We start from the raw sequence: 18,893 nt of genomic DNA on the forward strand, positions 1-18,893 counted from the left end.
AAGCAGGAGATAAACACAAGATTCTCAAACACTAACTGTAGAATATGTGTGTGTGTATATTATATTACAGATGGTTCTGGGCTAACATGTGGGTACTAGGAACTAAACCTGGGTCCCAGGTTTAGTAATATATACATACACATATAATGGGTTAGTAAAAGGGAGGAATGTTCACCTTTTTACTGAGAATGAGCAAGGAGTTGTGCTCCAACCCTATATGCTTCTCATGGTGTGGGAGACCAAACTGTGGAAAATCAGACTTTCAACAGCTCTCACCTTGAGAATCCACTGACCTTCCGGTTTACAGCTGAACCACCCTCTCCTTCACACAAGGCTTATCATTATCTTGGCTGAACACCTGGAATTGTCTAGGCGGAACCAGCATTCTAGAAAAGCTGCTAGAAGCCGCAGTCAGCATCTGCCCCCATGACCTTTCCTCTTTCTGTGCCTTTAGCATTCCTCCTCAGTCCCTCCCTACTTCCTCTCACGGTGTGTTCAAAACCAGACATTGAGCTTTTCATTAAAGAGGCCTTGACAAGACACCCCTTTTTGCTTGGCCTCGCTTTTCTTCCCCCCCCCCCCATTTCTCTTTCAGGCCGGTTCTCCTCAACTCCCCGAATAACTAGGTCTGTGGGATGGGATATCATGGTTCTTTCAAGCCATGGGAATCAACAATAGACAGTGACAGGAGGGTATGTCATTTAGAATGAACAAAGAACTATAAAGAAGTTAAAGGTTACCTGGTGGTCACTCTGGCAGACATCTTAGATCTAACTAGCTCTAGTACACCTTTTGAAAGATATCTGGTTTCAGGCAGCCTGGCCTCCAAGTTGAATGAGCCATGGTAGGAATCCAGCTAGACCACATACCTAGTATGTGGGTAAGGTAATAGAAGAGATCCTCTAGCATTCTAATGGATACATCCAAAGTCATTCCAGATACTTGAGTAAGGGGGTTCCAGATGATTCTACCCAAAATGGTAGACCCTCTCAAACATTATAAAGATTAAAAAGAATAACATTGACATTTAGGTTGAAATGACATTGGAGTTTGTCTTAATCGTTTATTTTCTCCATTAACTTGAAAACATATTTTTGATGATCTATTATTCCTCTAACAGTGTTTTTCTTTCTTTTTTTGTGGGTGCAGTGAACTTTATTGATGGTATTAAAGAGAGTAGGGCACCCTAGATCCCTCCTGGTATTGTGGGGGTCTGGGATGGAAACTGTGAGGGAGACGCTTAGTGTCAGGAACTGAGTTAGACCAGTGACTCCTCAGTAGCTGAAGGCCTCTCCCTTGTTCATATGTCCTTGCTGGGGTGGGTGATTCAGGGTTTTTTACTCCTTGGAGACCATGTAGGCCATGAGGTCCACCACCCTGCTCATTGTCATACCAGGAAAGGAGCCTTACAAAGTTGTTATTGAGAGGAATGCCAACCCTATCATCAAAGGTGAAAAAGTGAGAGTCACTATTAAAATATTCAGGAGACAACATTGTCCTCAATGTGGCCTTCAGATGCCCATTTCACCACTTTCTTGATATTATCATACTTTGCAGCTTTCTCCAGGTGGCATGCCAGATCTATGACAGATACATTAGGCATAGGAAAGAGGAAAGCCATGTCAGTGGCATCCTGTTCAGCTCTGGGATGACCTTACCCACAGCCTTGGCAGCACCAGTGGATAAAGGAATGATGTTCTGGGCAACTCCATGACCATTGTGCCACAGCTTTCCAAAGGGGCCATCCACAGTCTTCTGAGTGGAAGTGATGGCATGGACTGAGGTTGTGAGTCCTACTAGGATGACAAAGTTGTCATGAATGACCTTGGCCAGAGGGACTAAATAATTGGTGGTGGAAGAAACATTGTTAACAATCTTGAGTAAGTTTTCATTCTTGTGGTTCACACATGGTTCACAACACACTTGGTTCACAAGCATGGGGGAATTGCCAGTCTTCTCCATGGTGATAAAGACACCAGTAAGCTCCACAACATACTCAGCACCAGTATCATCCCATTTGATGTTAGCAGATCTAGCTCCTGAAATATGGTCATGGGCTTCCCAATGATGACAAGCTTCTCATTCTCAGCCTTGATTGTACTGAACTTGCCATGAGTAGAGTGATGCTGGAACATGTAAAATGTGTAGTTGAGGTCAAAGAAGAGTCATTGATGATGACAATCTCTACAAGGTGACAGCCCTGGTAACCAGGCACTCAATACAGCCAAATTTGTTCATTCTGACCTTCACCATCATTTCGAAGAGGCTGGCACTGCATGAAAAGATGTGGCTGCCTTTGGAACAGGGGAGAGCAGAGACTAAAGCAGTGTTTTCAACCATTCTAATGTTGCAACCCTTTTATATAGTTCTTCATGCTGTGGTGACCCCCATCCATGAAATTACTTTTGTGGCTACTTCATAACTGTGACTTTGCTACTGAATCATAACATAAACATCTGATATGCAAGATACCTGATATTAGATGAGACCCTTGTGAAAGGGTCATTTGACTCCCAAAAGATCACAAGCCACAGGTTGAAAGCCCCTGCTCCAAGTATTTTAAGATATAGCAAATGCCAAGAAGCATCTCAGTGTCCTAGAATGTGTATTCTAAGGGCAGCAGAGTAAGTCATGTCTGGGGTGAGAGTTGGAGGATATATCAAATATTACATTACATTACATTACATTGATAGTGATCATTAGGTAGCATTAAACACTGTGAAGACAAAAGAACAAAGTCTTGTAACAGGGAAGCTCTGCTGTAGGTTAAGTGGTCAGTGAAAGCCCCTTATGGGAAATGCCTGAGTGCAGCCTGTTGTTTACTTTGCTGTGACTTCCTTAACATGGGGCACAACTGCCTTTCTTGACAACAATGTGTTAACTCATATTCCTGGAGACTTGTCGTCTACCAGTGTAGGCCAGAGGGGAGAACTTCCTGACCTTTGCTTTCCCCACTTGGAACTCTTCCTGTATGGACATCTAGATCTTCAACTCTCCTTTTCATATAGGACCTCATCTCACTTAAATATTTCAATCATGACTATAGTGGGGGCAAATGGACATTCTAGGGGTTAGGACTCCTGCATGTGGATTTTGATGAGAAAGGACACAATTTAATTCTTAATTAGCTTTGGAAGATAAATGCCCAGTGATATAATAATGGCAGACTGTGAATATGGCAGAAGTAGAAATTAAACCCATTAGGCAGCCAAGAAGAGACCAGTGGCCCATGACTAGCATGTCAGAGTACCAGCTTCGTAACCACGGTGAACATTATATCAGCTTTCCTCCAGGGCACGAGTTAGAGGAATCCAGCTGTCACACACAATCAGCACTGAACCCTGTCAGTTCTGACTCCATCTCACTCCCAGACTTATTCTCCTCTGCACCCACTGCAGAATAACTCTAACCAGGCATTTATTTCCTTGTACATTATTAGAGTTGTTTTATTGATTTTTATGCTTTTGGACTCTCTGGTCTCCTTTATACTTCCATTCTCTGAACCACCCATGAATCAGATTTTCTAAGCCCCAAATCTGATCTGGTCCAGCCCATCCTAAAAGTCCTCCATTACCTTGCCACTGCTGTCATGTGTAGAACAGAATCCTCCATGACCTGGAGGCTTATCAACCCAGTGGATCTACAGCCAGTGTTTTAGACTCTCACCCATCATTCTCCAGACTCACTGAGCTCATTCTGGGGCCCATTTTTGTTCATGATTTCATACCATCTTTTTTTTTTCCTTCATAAATACTCTATCACTCAAAGAGGCAACTCAAATAGGAGCACATCTCACTAAACAAACAAAAGTGCCATCCTTCTCCACTGTCTGCAGAATGCCTCCTCTCTCCTGTGCTTGGTCAGAATAAACTATCCCCTGTCACTGTTCCCTTAGGACTTTGCTTAACATTTATTACCCTGGGTAACACTTATTTGTTTGTGTATAAGTCATTTGCCTCCCTCAATCAACCATAACCTCTCCAAGGCTCTTGTATAGCAGGCATTCAATAGATGTCTATCAGACCAATTGACTGGATACAATAACACAAATAAAGGCATGAATCATGATCCTCAGGTCATCCTTGATGCAATCACTACCCTCTGGTCACAGACACAACTGAGATAGCAAGAGCATTTCTATAAAACCACTGTGAGCCTCTTTGTTACCATCAATATGCCTAGGCACAAATTCAAGTCTCAATACTGTCACAAACCAGGATGCTTGTGTTCAGAGATCATTCTTAGTCTTTCTGTGCCTTAGTTTTTTCATGTATAAAAATGACATTTGATCTGGGTGGACTATGGGGATTCTTTTGCTTGTTGAAAACTTAACATTTGACTCATCTTTTGCACTCAAGTCAGAATTTATATAATAGCATATGTCTTTCTTCTTGTTATACAGTCTTAAGGGGTATAGGTTTAAGCATGCTGCTGAGATCCTCCTCTTGCTCTCCCCCCATTCCTGTAGTAGAACCTCACATACTGATCTTACCTTCAGGAGATTTCAGACTTGAGCATCAGAAGGAAGTCTGAAGTGTGAAGACTAGAACAGTCTATTTCACTCATGAGCTCTTGGCTTGTGGTAAATTGAAGCTGCTTCTCTGAAAATTCCCCACATAGAAAGCATTGCTGAACTTCTCTCCCAGCCTCCTGGACTCTCTTCCATTAATTTCCTTCAGTCCTCATTAGCATGTTTCTCCTGCAGACTTGGAAGCCTGGAGCAGTTCTTGCAGCTAATTTAACACCTGCAGGTTTTGAGAGTTGGTAGAGAAAATGCATCAATAAAATACACACTTGCTTTCTTTCTCAGAGATTTTAAATGCAAACTCTTTAAAGGTTAAACTTTTGTTGTGATTTCTAGTTGTGTTTTCACATCAAGTCAGATGTTAATTATTGCTCTTGTCTTTTCAGATGTAAAGAGATGAAAGAGAAGTCAGAATGAAATTGTTTTTGATATATGAATGGCCATCTTCAAGAAATAACCTCATGTTTCAGATGCACGATTGGGCTTTTCTTTTCCACAGAACGACAGACTGCCTTAGAAGTCACCTTCAAAGCTAAGGGACAAATGTAAGTAGGGCCCAGTCTATGGGTGGAACTAAATCCTTCAATTTGGGCATTGGGAGCACAGACAGAAGCTGGAAAGCTGTCTGCTTCAGTGAATGGCACAGGTATAGAATGTCACCAAGAAAGCGTGGACCAGAAAAATCACAAGAGGCTTAAAGCACAGGTTCTGCTCAGTGTGAAATGGGATATGTCCAGATAAGCTGTTCCTACACTGAGGATATCTTAAATATCCTAAGTAGAAAACAGTGTATAGATCTCACCTTCCAAGCATCGTAGCCTGACAATATGATCACATGGCTGCTTGGGGGGTTGTGGTTGCTGCTGCTGTTGCTACTGCTGCCCACTATTATAAGGGATTTATTCCTACCTATGTATAGCCTGGGAGCAGAGCAAATTCAAAATCTGAAGTAGGTTTCCTACAGAATGCCTAGTCTATTTGTCCCATCATAAAGGTGGAGCCACCCAAAGTTGAGGTTCTTCTATGTGAGGCTCAGCTATGAGAGCATGGAAGCTTATTCTTCAATAAAACAAACCATTAGCAAAACCCAAGAGAAGGTCAGGAATGCTTCCAAGAAAGTCTGAGAGAAAGATTTTGAGTTCCTGCTGGAAGGAGAGATGGATATGTCACTCTGAGGCTGTTTACTTGAAGACCAAAGGCTACTCTAGTGGTACCCTTAGAGCAAGGATCTGACCCAGTTGTTTGGGAGGGCTGTGCATTTGACAGGCAGCCTTTCCTTGGCGATTTCTAAAGGTACAGCCATGAAAGGTGCCAAACAGAGACTAGAGAAGCATCACTCTAGGAGTGCTCAAGAGTAAGAAGAATTTAGTGATACTCAGACTATTATGTGAAGAATTATGGGTGTTAGAAAAACAACAGAGGTAGAGATGTGCTCATACCTCAGCCAGGTACATACACTAATAGGCAGAAGCAGTTTGGAGACACAGAGGCAATTGGTCCCAAGGCAGACAAGAAAGGCATTATTAACAGGAGGTTTCAGGGGAGTTGTTATAAGCACTTTAGGGAGAAAGCCTAAACTACTTAGGCAAGACTACCCATCCCAGGTAATTGATTCAGGAGGTGTCTTATGATAAAAAAAAAATGATATTTAATCAATGTGGCCATCCTTGGAAAGACATATAAAAGGGCTTAGGAAACCCAAGTCTATCTTCAGTAGGACATTGGATTTAAAAGAACTAGTCAGGGGCAGAGGTATGCATGATTAAGAAGTTTCGATCAAGGTGTGGTCTGGTTGGTCAGTTCCCCAGTACTTATTCTGCAAGATGATTTGAAGAAACAGGGCAGGGAATATAGGGAAGAGCAGTGGAGGAAAAAAAACAAATGAGGACAAGGTAAAATGAGGTCATGACCCCATCCAAGCCTACAAGAGAGGTCAGAAAAAGAAGACTCTCCCAGTATAAAGCCATGAACCTCCGAAGCTGATTAGAGGAGATAGAGAATCTAAAATGGGATGTCTGATTAAAACCTGGATGCTACCTTAAGTTTTGAACCAAGGGTGAAGAGAGAGTTAAACAATTTATTTGTCCAGGTTGTAACTATAGGTAGGAATGTGAAGAAGATTGGACAGAATATGGCTGAAGATGTTGATGAAAAAGTTAAGTGGTGAGGGTTCTGAGCACTGCTTTCAGGAAGTCATGATATCATCAGGATGTAAAGAACACATGTGACTATTAGTAAAAACACACAGAAGGCACACTCAAGCTTATTAACAATTCTCTGTAGCCTAACTTTTCTTTCCCAGCAGTACCTATGCAGCACGTATTAAACCAGGCCCTGGTAGCACATACCTTTAATCCTTCTCAGGGAGCAGAGGCAGGCAGGTCTCTGAGTTTGAGGCCAGCCTGGTCTACACAGTGAGTTATAGGGCACCAAGAACCACACAGAGGGGCTGGAGAGATGGCTCAGCGGTTAAGACCACCTACTGCTCTTCTGGAGGTCCTTAGTTCAAATCCCACCGACCACATGGTGGCTCACAACCATCTGTAATGAGATCTGATGCCCCCTTCTGGTGTGTCTGAAGACAGCTACAGTGTACTTACTAATAATAACAGTAATTTTTTTTTTTTTAAAGAACTACACAGAGAACTCCTGTCTCAAAAAATGGAAAAAAAAAAAAAAAAAAAAACAAAAACAAAACCCTATTTAGACTGAATCTCTAGGAGAGAAACACAGGGAATGTCACTTGTTTATCTGATTCCATTTACATTTTTCTTTTGCAGCTTGCCCATTTTTTTGTGATAGTTGTCTATCTTTTCATTTCTAGTTTGAAATCTGTTTTATAAAAACACTTCACATACTGTATAGTCTTTGTCATATATGATATAACTACTATTTTTCTTCTGGTTTGCTACTTTACTTTTCAGTCTTATTTTTGTAACTATAAGTTTCTAAAAGTCTGGTTCCTCTCACTTGTCATTCTTTTCTCTGTAATTCTCAAGCACATTATTTTTTTAAAGCCTTCTGTACTTTTTCTAATCCTCATCTGCCCTATGTGTTGCCCTTGCCAATCTTTCTCCCATAATTTGTTCTTTGTTTTATTCTAGGACTTTGGTAAACAGGTTCTTCATATATAAGAATAAAAAGACATACCTGTTGGATTCATTTGTCCATGTAAGGTCCTTGCTGTTCTTGTCCTTAACTGTTGTTGATAGCTTGGCTGGGTATAGAATCCAGAACAATTCCTACTTGGAAGTTTGAGTATATTATTACTTTTCTACCTAGAATCTATAGATCATAACCAGAAATGACTGTCTGCTTATCTTTCTGTGAGTTATTTCCTCTTTGGGCATCTAGAAGCTTTGAGGACATTAATTTTCGTGCCTCCTTCCTTGAGTTAGGAAGGTTCTGTAAGCTCATTGGCTCAGAGTACAGTTGAACTAATTCTATCAGTTCTGGCCTGAATCAACTTTCCCTACTTGTCTCTTAGAATACTTACTATGGAGAATCCTTTTGGCATGTAAAACATTCAACTATCTAGAGACCATCATAGTGTAAAAGTCCAAGAAGCTACAGGGAGTTGTATAGCAATGAAAGATTTGCTAGATATGTGGATGGCTTGTCCCAAGGCACATGGAAGAAGAAGCTTTGTCTGACCCCACCAACCTCATCTCATCTCTCTGCATGTACCTCATAAAGAGAATCATTAAGCTGAGCTCAGTCAGCCCACAGAAAGGTAAGAGTGATAACAAACCATTGTCATAGGTATTACCTTTTAGAGTGATAATTTCCAAAGCAATAATTACTCATTACATATTTTTCATTGTAGCAGAAAGACAAATTTCATCATGAAGTCTTTTCAAGCTACTTTCTCCAGGATAAAATAGTGTCATCAACTCTATTGACCCTTGGTAGGGATAAAACACAGTCCTATAAAAAAGCTTGAAGATGAATGCTAAGTCTGTTCTTCCATTTCAAAACCTTAACTTGACCCTTCTCTGGTGCTCTGACTGTCATACATTCTACTTTATCTTTGACTATTAGATAAAATTAGACATCCTCCATGAAGTCCTCAGAATTTAAGAGTTATTAATGGTATCTATCCATCTCTTACGAGCTTGTGCATGTACCCATGACTTTGCGAGTATGTAGATACGTGTGTGTGTGTGTGTGTGTGTGTGTGTGTGTGTGTGTGTGAGTGTGTGTGTGTGTGTGTGTGTGTATTATATTTCCAGGTAATCCTAGGGAAAACTTGAAGTGAAAATGTATGTTCAGCTCAAATTGCCATTTTGAATCAGAAGCCTATTAAATTCCAAAACAGAACACAATGGTAAAAAGGGTCATTGTGCATTTTATTTTATTTCCATCTTCATATTAGATAGTGTTAGGAGCACTGAGCAAGCAAAGGCTGTCTCTCATTTACTAATATTTTATAAAAATAATTATTTAGGGGAATTCATGCAAAAAGTGTACTGTAATGAAAATCTCTAGGAGAAAGTGCTACATTTTCTAATAGAGTTGAATCTGGCCCTGTTTCTCACAGACTTGAGTAGCAGAAGAGACAGCATCATATAGTGGAAGAGAAGTATGACATACAGTTTTGCCATTAGCATGAAAAGTTCTAGAGCTAAGTGTTCTGTGAACCTGAAGAGCTTGTGTTGCATAGTATAGTCCCCTTTGAATAAAAGAAAAAAAATACCAGTACATTAGCTGTCTTTTTGCTTGAATATGTTGAAGACAAGAGATATGACTTTGGAATGTGAAAGGAACTGGGCCAGGGCCCCTACCAAGCTCTAGACTCAGTTCAAAGGCCCCGGCTAGGATTGAGAGGTGTCAGCAAATGACCTGATGTGACTTCCAGGAGCCATGAGACTTTCATTAGCTCTGGCTGCTTGTCATGCTTGTCAGAGTTCCCTCACAGATGCAAATAACTCTGATTTAGAGTGTAGGGGCTTAATTGGTTCTTTTTCTATTTTTAATGCATCAATGCTCTGGTCTCTAAAGTCCTGGCTGATGTTTGAGGGAAGGGCACTCAGACCAAGTAGAAAAATAATCAAGACTGACAATGTAAAAGCAAGAGGTCAGACAGTTTTGACAGGACCAGACATATTCCAGTTCCTGAGAGGGTCAAAATGTTGGTCTCTCTTAAAACTGATATGTATTAGTTGATTTATGAATCCAGGAGAACACTTTCCTATTCCTGTAGAGGTATAGGAAATACCCATATGTTATGGGTATTTCCCATATGTTAATGTTGGGACCCAATGTTCACTTCGGTATAATTGAATTTTGGCCTGAGCCTTAGACATTCCATGCGGAAAGGACAAATTCACATAATTCACACATCTAGTTTTTGTAGATGGCCCTGGATCTCTTTTGCTAGTATTCAGATAAACTTCTTAGATGTTTTCTTGGGTTCCTGGTAAGTACTCCATTCTCTGGCCTTGTATTATTTTCAGTAATGGCTCAGTGGCCATGTTGGGCTGTTGCCTGGCACAAACTTTCTTTGGACCTGCCTCTTATTTTTCCCATGTACTCTCCTGACTTTCTGAAGAAAAGAAATGCAAAATAGGAGTCAGAGATAGATTAAGAAAGGACACAGCCGCACCCCTTTCCCCCCAAGTTAATAGAGCTTGGGAGAACACCATTGTTAAAACCTTTTAAGACTCCTGTTTAGATAGACTCACCACGATTTCCCTCCAACCTTTCTTTTAGAACAGATATTTTCAAACTTGAATAGATTCATGAAATCACCTTGGGAAATCAATTAAAAAAATCAGATGAGAAATTCTGATTCATGGTTCCAGAGAAAGGGCTGGAAATGGCATTTTTATTAAGGACACCCCACCCACCCACACATTAGCAAATGTTGATGCAGGTGGAACACTGACTCCCTGCTGAGAAATGATAGGGACACATTAAATAGAGAAAGCCTTTCACAGCATGGAAAACTGGATGTACTTATTTAATATGAGGAAGGTCTTCCAAAGGAAATTCTGTGCACCTATTCTTTTATAGAGGTCAGGATCTAGGACCTTCCCATTGAAAGAGAATAATTCCTGTCAAAAGGTAGATACTGAGAAGAGGTTCAACTTAACTCATCATTGGCAGTTCCAGGTAGTCTCCTCATAAGAAGAGTCTTGAGAATAGATAGGAATGCTCAAGAATAATCTTTTAGAGGCTGATGGAATGGGTAAAAGTACCTGTCACCAAGCTGATGGTTGAGTTTAATCCCAGGGACCTTCATGGTAGAAAAAAACAGACTACTGCAAATTATCCTCAGATATTGACCCATATCCCATAGCACTGAATACATGCATGCATGTATGTATACACACACACACACACACACACATGGACACACTATACATAAATGTAATCACACATATAAAGGAAACAGCGTCTAGTCCTTGGGCAAAACAATTTCATAAGAGACACCTAAAAGCCAGGAAGAAAAACAATTACCTTAAAAGAAAAGTTTATAGAGGACACTTAGTTCAGCCTTCAAATGTGTTCTTAGGAGAAACATTCTAGGAAATGAACATGAGAAAGAATTAGCTGAGATGTGTTATGTCAAGATGGTTTTATCCTATCTTCCAGGTCTGATCAATGCCCCCAGGGGGCAGTTTGTTAAGAAAGACTGTCAAGTCATTTCTTAGCTTAGCTGAGGAGTAAATAAACATTGATTGATTAGCTATCACTGCTTTGGACAAGTAGAAGGACAATCAGGTGTGTCCTTCCTTACAATCTCTGTTTATAATATTCCCTGAGTTTCACCATAGCAGAAAGAATCAATGCGCTCTCTCTCTCTCTCTCTCTCTCTCTCTCTCTCTCTCTCTCTCTCTCTCTCTCTCTCCTTCCTTCCCTCTCCTCCTGCCTCCTCCACCCTCTTTTTTTTTTTTTTTTTGCAATTTCTCCATAAGGGAATTGGCTCGTGAACAATTATTATTGAGATTGTGTTTCCATTGCTAAAGATGGCAGCCATGATAAGAAACTCTCAAGTACTTATCTGGTAGACACCTAGACCCTTTGTCCTCATCCACTGTATATTACCAGACTCTTCCAGCATGGCCTTCCATCCTCCTTCATTCTTTCAGTTCTATGAAGAAAGACATGTAAGCTGGTCACTTGGAGTGACCTTTCAAGTCCTTAATTAAGGCATTGCCCCCTCTTACCCTACTGATCTCCTGGCTTCAAAACATAAAAAAATGAGCTGTATTTCATGAGTGGGTAGTTGAGTGAGATTTCCTTCAAAGAGCAGTCTCCTTTAAGGTACCAATTTGAAAGAAAATAAAGTACATATAATTGAGAGGCTAATTGCCAATCAATCAAATCTCTTCATTCGAGGGAGTACCTGTCAGCACTTTACAGACTTCATTTGAGTTAAGGTATATATGTGAACAAAATATAAATATGGTATACCATGTCTTTAAAGAAATATAGGTTGAATGCCTTCAATAGTTAGATTTTCTTTTTCTTCAGTTCTGCATCACCTTCTTCAACTGCAGTCAATATATGTTTAACTTAGGGTAACTATTCTTGTGATGAAACACCATGACCAAAGCAAAGCAACTTGAGGGAGGAAAGGTTTTATTCAGCTTATGCTCCCACATCACAGTTCATCATCAAAAGAAGTCAGGACAGGAACTCAAATGGAGCTGATGCGGAGGCCATGAAGGAGTGCTGCTTGCTCCTCATGGCTTGCTCAGCCTGCTTGTAGAATCCAGGTACACCAGTCCAGCGACGGCACCACCTATAATGGACTGAGCTTTCTGACACTGATTACTAATTAAGAAAATGCCCTACATGCTTGCCTACAACCTGATCTTATGGGGGCACATTCTCATTTGAGACTTCCTCCTCTTTGATGACATTAGGTTATATCAAGTTGACATAAAACTAGCCAGTACTACATGTTTGGCTGCTTTCTTGTTTTCCCTCCCCAACTACTCTCTGAAACATTTTTCTTTTCCTAACAATCTTTCAGGATGTTCTGGAAATGCCTACCCCACCCCTTTTAACAAGTTGTGCATTTCTACTGCTTGGCCTTAGCAATTGGCTCATTCATCTTTAGTCAATCCAGTTATAGGGACACTTTGAACTTTTGCTAGGAACAAATATGGCCAGTGTCTGTTTCTTGTTGGAATCATCTAAGCCCTTGAAGCTTCTGCAAGGCATATTGGAACAAAGATTTGGACTTAGGGAAAACAACTGTTTTTCACAAACAGGTACAAAAAAAAGAGAAACCCACATCCAAGACCACCTGTGAAAACCAACAGTTTTCAGACAAATGAGTCAGTCAATTTCTCTATTGCTAAATCTAGTTATAATCAGTTTCTTCTTCCTCTTTGGAGTACAAGCTGAAGCACCTAGTCTCATCTGAACTGGGAAAACTCATTGCATCAGCACTGAGTTGTTTCCCATGACTCAACTTTTCCTTTCCCAGTTTTCTCTTGAGGGACACTAGAAAGCAGGGGTGTGGACACCTGAGAATGACTGCTGGCAATCCTCAGGAGAATTCCAGGAGAATCACCTGCATCTTCTGAATCAATACCATTTATATAATGTGAACAGGAAGGGAATGGGGGGGGGGGGAGAGAGAGAGAGAGAGAGAGAGAGAGAGAGAGGGAGGGAGGGAGGGAGGAGGGGAGCTATAGATGGAGATGCTTGTGTACTATGAGGAGGAATTAATTATGCAAAACAGTGAGTTATGTGGAGACAAGCATTAATTTGTCCTCCTGGAAGCTGCGCTTCCTAAACCTTAGTTTGCAATAAATTGAGTCGTTTTCAAATATATTAAGCAAATAAGCCAAAACTCTAGTACGATTTGCATGTTTAATCCTGCTGCCCATGCAAACGCTTTCCGTGGACCTACCGGGCCACAGTTTATTCTCCCTTCTTTGAATACTTGTTAGCATTGCAGCTGTCTGCTTGTGCCACAGCAACTACATAGCTGCTCAAAGAATAAGAGGAGGATTAAATGGCACCACTGATTTTTAAACATGAGAAGGGGATGCAGAGAAGAGTCTACCCAGCTAGCTTTATCTTTGACATTAAAAATGGATGCAGTAACCTTCCATGTAATGTAACCTTAGGAACTCCATTTGCAGTCAGAAGAGAAAACATAGCAGGCTCTCCAATGACCATGCGGGAAGGAGGCCCTTCAAAGGGCAAGAGGTTTCAGGGTCTTAGATAAAATAAAATCTTCCACGAGAGGACGGACGGGGTAGGCAGCAGTAAGCAGCTGGTTTGCAATAATCCCCTAGCTGCACCTTAGTGATGTCATTACTTAGACACTGTGGTCAAGGCCCTGATGCAGGGCAGAGGTTTGGTTGTGGCTTTGCAGCATTTGATGCACCCAGAGGAACTACAAAGGCATCTCTACTAGGCTTGCCTTGCAGAGAGGATGAAGCAACCCTTGAGATTTGGAAGCACTTTTTTCCTGAAAATGCCCCAGGCTGCTTGGACGCTCTTGGTAAGTTAAAAAATAGGAGGTATCTCATAAATGTATTTAGTGAAATCAGTCATATAGGAGTAACTTCGGCTTCCTTGGGGCTGGTAAGTATGTTACAGAAGGGGGAGATTTGGCTATTTGGAAAGAACTTTTGTTTGTCATTAATGAATGTTCATTTATTATTTCTTTAGGCTAAAGTGTCCTCATGATTGTACAAGGTGCAGAGATGTTACAAATGCTGGAGAAATCCTTGAGGAAGTACCTTCCTGAATCCTTAACGGTATATGGGACCATCTATCACATGATCCATGGAAACCCATTCAACCTAAAAGCCCTAGTCGACAAGTGGCCTGGTTTTAACATGGTGGTTGTCCGCCCTCAGGAACAGGAAATGGCAGATGACCTTGATTACTATACCAATACTTACCAAATCTACTCCAAAGATTCCCCAGAACTGTCAGGAATTCCTGGACTCCTCAGAAGTCATTAACTGGAAACAACATTTGCAGATTCAAAGTTTCCAGTCCCACCTGAATAAGACAATACAAAATCTTGCAAGCATCCAATCTTTTCAAGTCAAATGCTCAGAAAACGTTCTCTATGTGACATCAGAGACAATCAAGAGACTGTTCCCTTCCCTTCTGGATGCAAAGAATTTATAGCCAGGAAGTGGCAAGCCCAAGGCCATCAATTAAGACATGTTTAAACTTTCATCCTTGGAGGCTACCCATGCTGCCTTGGTGAATAAATTCTGGCTTTTTGGTGGCAACGAGAAGAGTCAGAGATTCATTGAATGCTGCATAAAGTACTTCCCAGTTCCTGTGTCCTGGGGCCTGAGGGAACTCCTGCATTGTGGACTCTAATGGACCAAACTGGAAAGATGCGAATGGGAGGCACCTTGCCGGAGTACAGGGCCCAAGGTCTTGTCTCCTTTGTTGTCTATTCACAAGACCAGATTATGAAGAAACGTGGCTTTCCTGTTTGTTCTCACACTGCCAAAAGTAATACTGCTATGCAAAAAATGAGTTACTCACTGCAGTATCTCCCCATGCCCTGTGCCTGGAACCACTGGGAGTGTGTGCCTATGTGAAGCTGGACTCAAACACAAGATGGTGTTGGGTGGGCATGGGGATGTTATTGGATGGTGGATAAAGAGTAGAAGTGACTAAAAAGATAGAATAAATGGTGTAACTTCGGCATTAAAAAACGAAATATTAAGTCAGGCATAGACACGTCTTCTGGGTTTTCTTATCAACATAGTTTGGAGGGCAAGTGCTACCACCAGACACTGGGTGACTGTGTCACTAGCTTGTCCCCATGCACTTCCCTAATGATCATCTTATTCCCCCGCCCTGTCACATGTAACAGCAATGGCTCAAGTAGCTTTCAATCTTAAGGACACAGAATGGGTTTCTCTTAAATTTTAGTGTCTCTCCTTTTAAAAGTGTCACTTTTTAATTTAATTTTTATTTTGTGGTGTTGAAGATCACAGCCAGGGCCTTGTACACCCTGACACTGAGTTTCCACCCTCAGTCTAGTCATTTTTCCTTTAGTGTATCATTAAGATGCAGAGCTTAACATCTAAATATCAGGATATCATGTACATAAACAAAAATGATCTCCCTGACACCCTCAACTCTCCAAAACTATACCAAGTGATTTTCTACATTCTTTTAAAAATTAATTAGTATTTTTGTATATGTGTATGATGTGTGTGTGTGTGTGTGTGTGTGTATGTGTGTGTGTATGCCAAAGTATACCATCATAGGCCAGTTTGAGGAATCAGTTTTCTCCTTCTAACTTCATGAGGCATTTAGGGATCAAACATAGATACCAGGCCTACATTATCAGGAGATAATCTCTCCTACCTCCTGAGTTATTTCTTTAAAAATGTATTTACTATTGTGTGGATGTGTGTTGTGTTTGTGCACGTGTGCATATATGTGCATGTTTTCTCCTACCTTGACAAGAGTCTCAGGGAATGGACTCAGATCACTAGGTTTGCTAAGCAAGTGCCCATGCCCACTGAGCCATCTCAGTGGCCCCATTTCTCCCTACATTTTAAGCATTACAGGCAGGGGAAAGGATATGCAATGTTTTCATCATCATCCAAGTAGTGGCAGACAGTGCATGCTGTACTAACCTCGGCTCTTTGCATCCCTATTTGTGGAAATAAGTTCATATCCACTTCTACAAAGCTTTATTAAGCTTTTATGGTATTACTTCTTCAACGATTCTCCAAAAGATCTGCACCCACATAGTTGATCTTCCTGCTCCATCCACTGCCTCCATAAATGATCTCATCCATGTGCCACTCACTCTGCATGCGTATGACTTTACATGAAGAATACATTCGCAGAAATGGAGCTGCTGAGTTGACGGAAGCGCATGTTTGTGATTCTGAGAGATGCCTCACCATTCTCCATATGAAGTTAAGCCCTTTGAATTCTATCCATCCGTCTAAGAGGCTGCCTTTCCCCCTGCATAGCCACCAGGATGGGACTGCTAAAGCTCTTTTGATTATTGCCGGTTTGAGCACTTACAAAAAAAAAGTTATGATCGTGGGGGATACATCTTAGTGGTAGAAAACATGCCCAGCATGCAAATGGCCCTGAGTTCTATCCCCAGGACTGAATAGAGGGGCAGAAAGGGGAAGGGAGAGGGTACGGAGAGGAGAAGAAGAGGGAAGGGAGGGATAAAGTATATGATGCTATGATTTTAGTTTCCACTTATAACTGAGATCTATATCTGAACACGTGGGGTTTAAGTCATCTTATCCTTTTCAGTGAGCAGTCTTCCATCTGTGTCTGACCTGAATGTGAGGCAGTAGCTCTCCAGGTATCACAGAAGATAACCTATCATCTGTGAGCGAACCACAGTTATTTTGTCAGCTTGCTGTTTGTCTTTGACCTGACTCAGTGGGCCGTCCCTCCCATTCAGAACTTGCATTGTTAACTTTCTTTACCTAAATCCTCAACACATTCTGCCAGGAAATTTGGTGCCGTACTTACGGAAACGTAATTCTGAATCCTTTTCACGCTACTTTCCTCAAAGGCTAACAGCAGCATCACTAGCAGAAAATCCGCATCGATGTGCTCTGTCAACACTCATCAGGTTCCATTAGCTTGGAGCAAGCACTGTGTGCCCTGAGTTCTGGGTATGCTCGGGTGTGGGTCTCCATATCTACTGACATGGACACAGCAGTGCCGGATCACCACCCGGGTCCCTTACACTGTTCTCTAACAACAGGCACTTTCTTCCTACTCGCCTTTCAGCCCTCAATCCCTGGCAACCATGAATCTTTTCTCTATCCCTATCCCTTTGTTACCTCAAGAACCATCATGTAAATAGAAAATAGTGCGATGGTTTGCAAGAGTGTACCCCAAAGGTCCATTTATAAAACTCCATCCCCAGGGCAGAGGCATTAGGAGGTACTATGGGCCTTTAAGACTTGTACCTAGGGGGAGGTCCTTATGTTTCTGAGGGTGCATCTCAAAGGGAACCACACACACACACACACACACACACACACACACACACACACACACACGACCCTTACCCTCTCTCCTTATTCTTTTTCTTCTTCTCCTTGTCTCTTCTTTTTTTCTCTCACCTTCTCTTTTTTCCTTCTAGCTTGTAATGTGACCCCTCACTCCACCGGGTGCTCCCGCGCCAGGTTGCACAAACTTGTAATCAAACCTTCTAACAGTAAGTTCAAGAAACCTTTCCTCTGTAAGTGAGTGGTCTCAGGTTGTTGTAGTAAGTCGAGGCTGACAGAAACATGAATCGTGTGACATTTTGGGGTTCGGCTTTCTTTCTCAGTGTTACATGATGCAGGTGTGTCACTGTTTAGCTGTTCATTATTGAAAGACTTTTTCTTTTCTTAATTTTGAGTTTTTAACAAGTAAAGCATGCTCACGTTTGAATGCATAGTCCTGCCCTTATTTCTCGGGGGTGGGGGCAGCATGCATGAGAGTGTAGGTTCTGAGTCATGAGGTCACCACATCTACTTTTCTAAGAAACAAGGTTTTTCCAGAATGGCTGCACCTTTTACATCCCCACTGACAGCCCAGGAGTGACCCCATGTCTGTGCCCTCTCGTGGGCACTCGGGAATGTCACTGCTCTTCATTTCAGCACTTCTGATGAGAGTCGACCAGTTTCTCATTACCATTTCAGGCTTCCCTTCCATCATGGCCACTGCTCACTGCTCAACACATTTTCAAAAGCCTGCGTTCCACCTCTGGAGCTCCCTTTAGTGAGATAGGCTTTTGTTCATGTTGACTCTTCCTGCTCCTGCTTCTCCTCTGCTTGCTTTGTTTTTCTCAAAATATTCACTCTTGACTTTTCTTTATATATTTTAAATAATAGCCGCTGGTTAGACCCGGGGTTTTGAACTATAATCTTCCAGCCTGGAGCTTTTTGTTCTAGTCTCTTAATAGTTGTTTATAGAGGATAGAAGGTAATTTTTATGAAGTCCAACTGATCTAAGCTTTACTTGGTTCAGGGGAAAATAAGGATCATAGTATCCACACTGTTTAAGCATGTCAACTGCAAATGTGTCTTCTGAACAGTGCCTGGAAAAGGGGGCTTACAAGTAGAACACTAGATTGTAATATTCTTAATCACTTTATAGACCAGAGACAAAAAAAACTTGTACCAGGAAAGTTAAACACCATGAAGCCTTCAGCTGATAGGGGTTTGGTTTATAGATCTTTCTGTTCCCCCAGAGTGAATATGTTTCTTTGTGTGCATTTGGACAATGGGCTATAATCCAGAATCAGACAAGTCATGGAATTCTTTTATCACTTAAGTGACAAGTGAAAGATTTCTCTAGCTTTTACTTAATGACATTTTCAAAAATCTCCCTTGAACCAATCTACTATTTTGAACATTTTTTTTTAGGTAGTGCTCAAACT

General features: G+C 41.4%; 1 pseudogene; it reads left to right on the plus strand.

The window, feature by feature from the left end:
* Positions 1 to 1,362: 1,362 nt before the first annotated feature.
* Positions 1,363 to 15,066, plus strand: LOC127694405 (glycine N-acyltransferase-like; annotated as a pseudogene).
* The last annotated feature ends 3,827 nt before the right edge of the window (positions 15,067 to 18,893 follow it).

This window comes from Apodemus sylvaticus, chromosome 10, assembly GCF_947179515.1.
Source record: "Apodemus sylvaticus chromosome 10, mApoSyl1.1, whole genome shotgun sequence".
Classification (NCBI taxonomy): Eukaryota; Metazoa; Chordata; class Mammalia; order Rodentia; family Muridae; genus Apodemus; species Apodemus sylvaticus.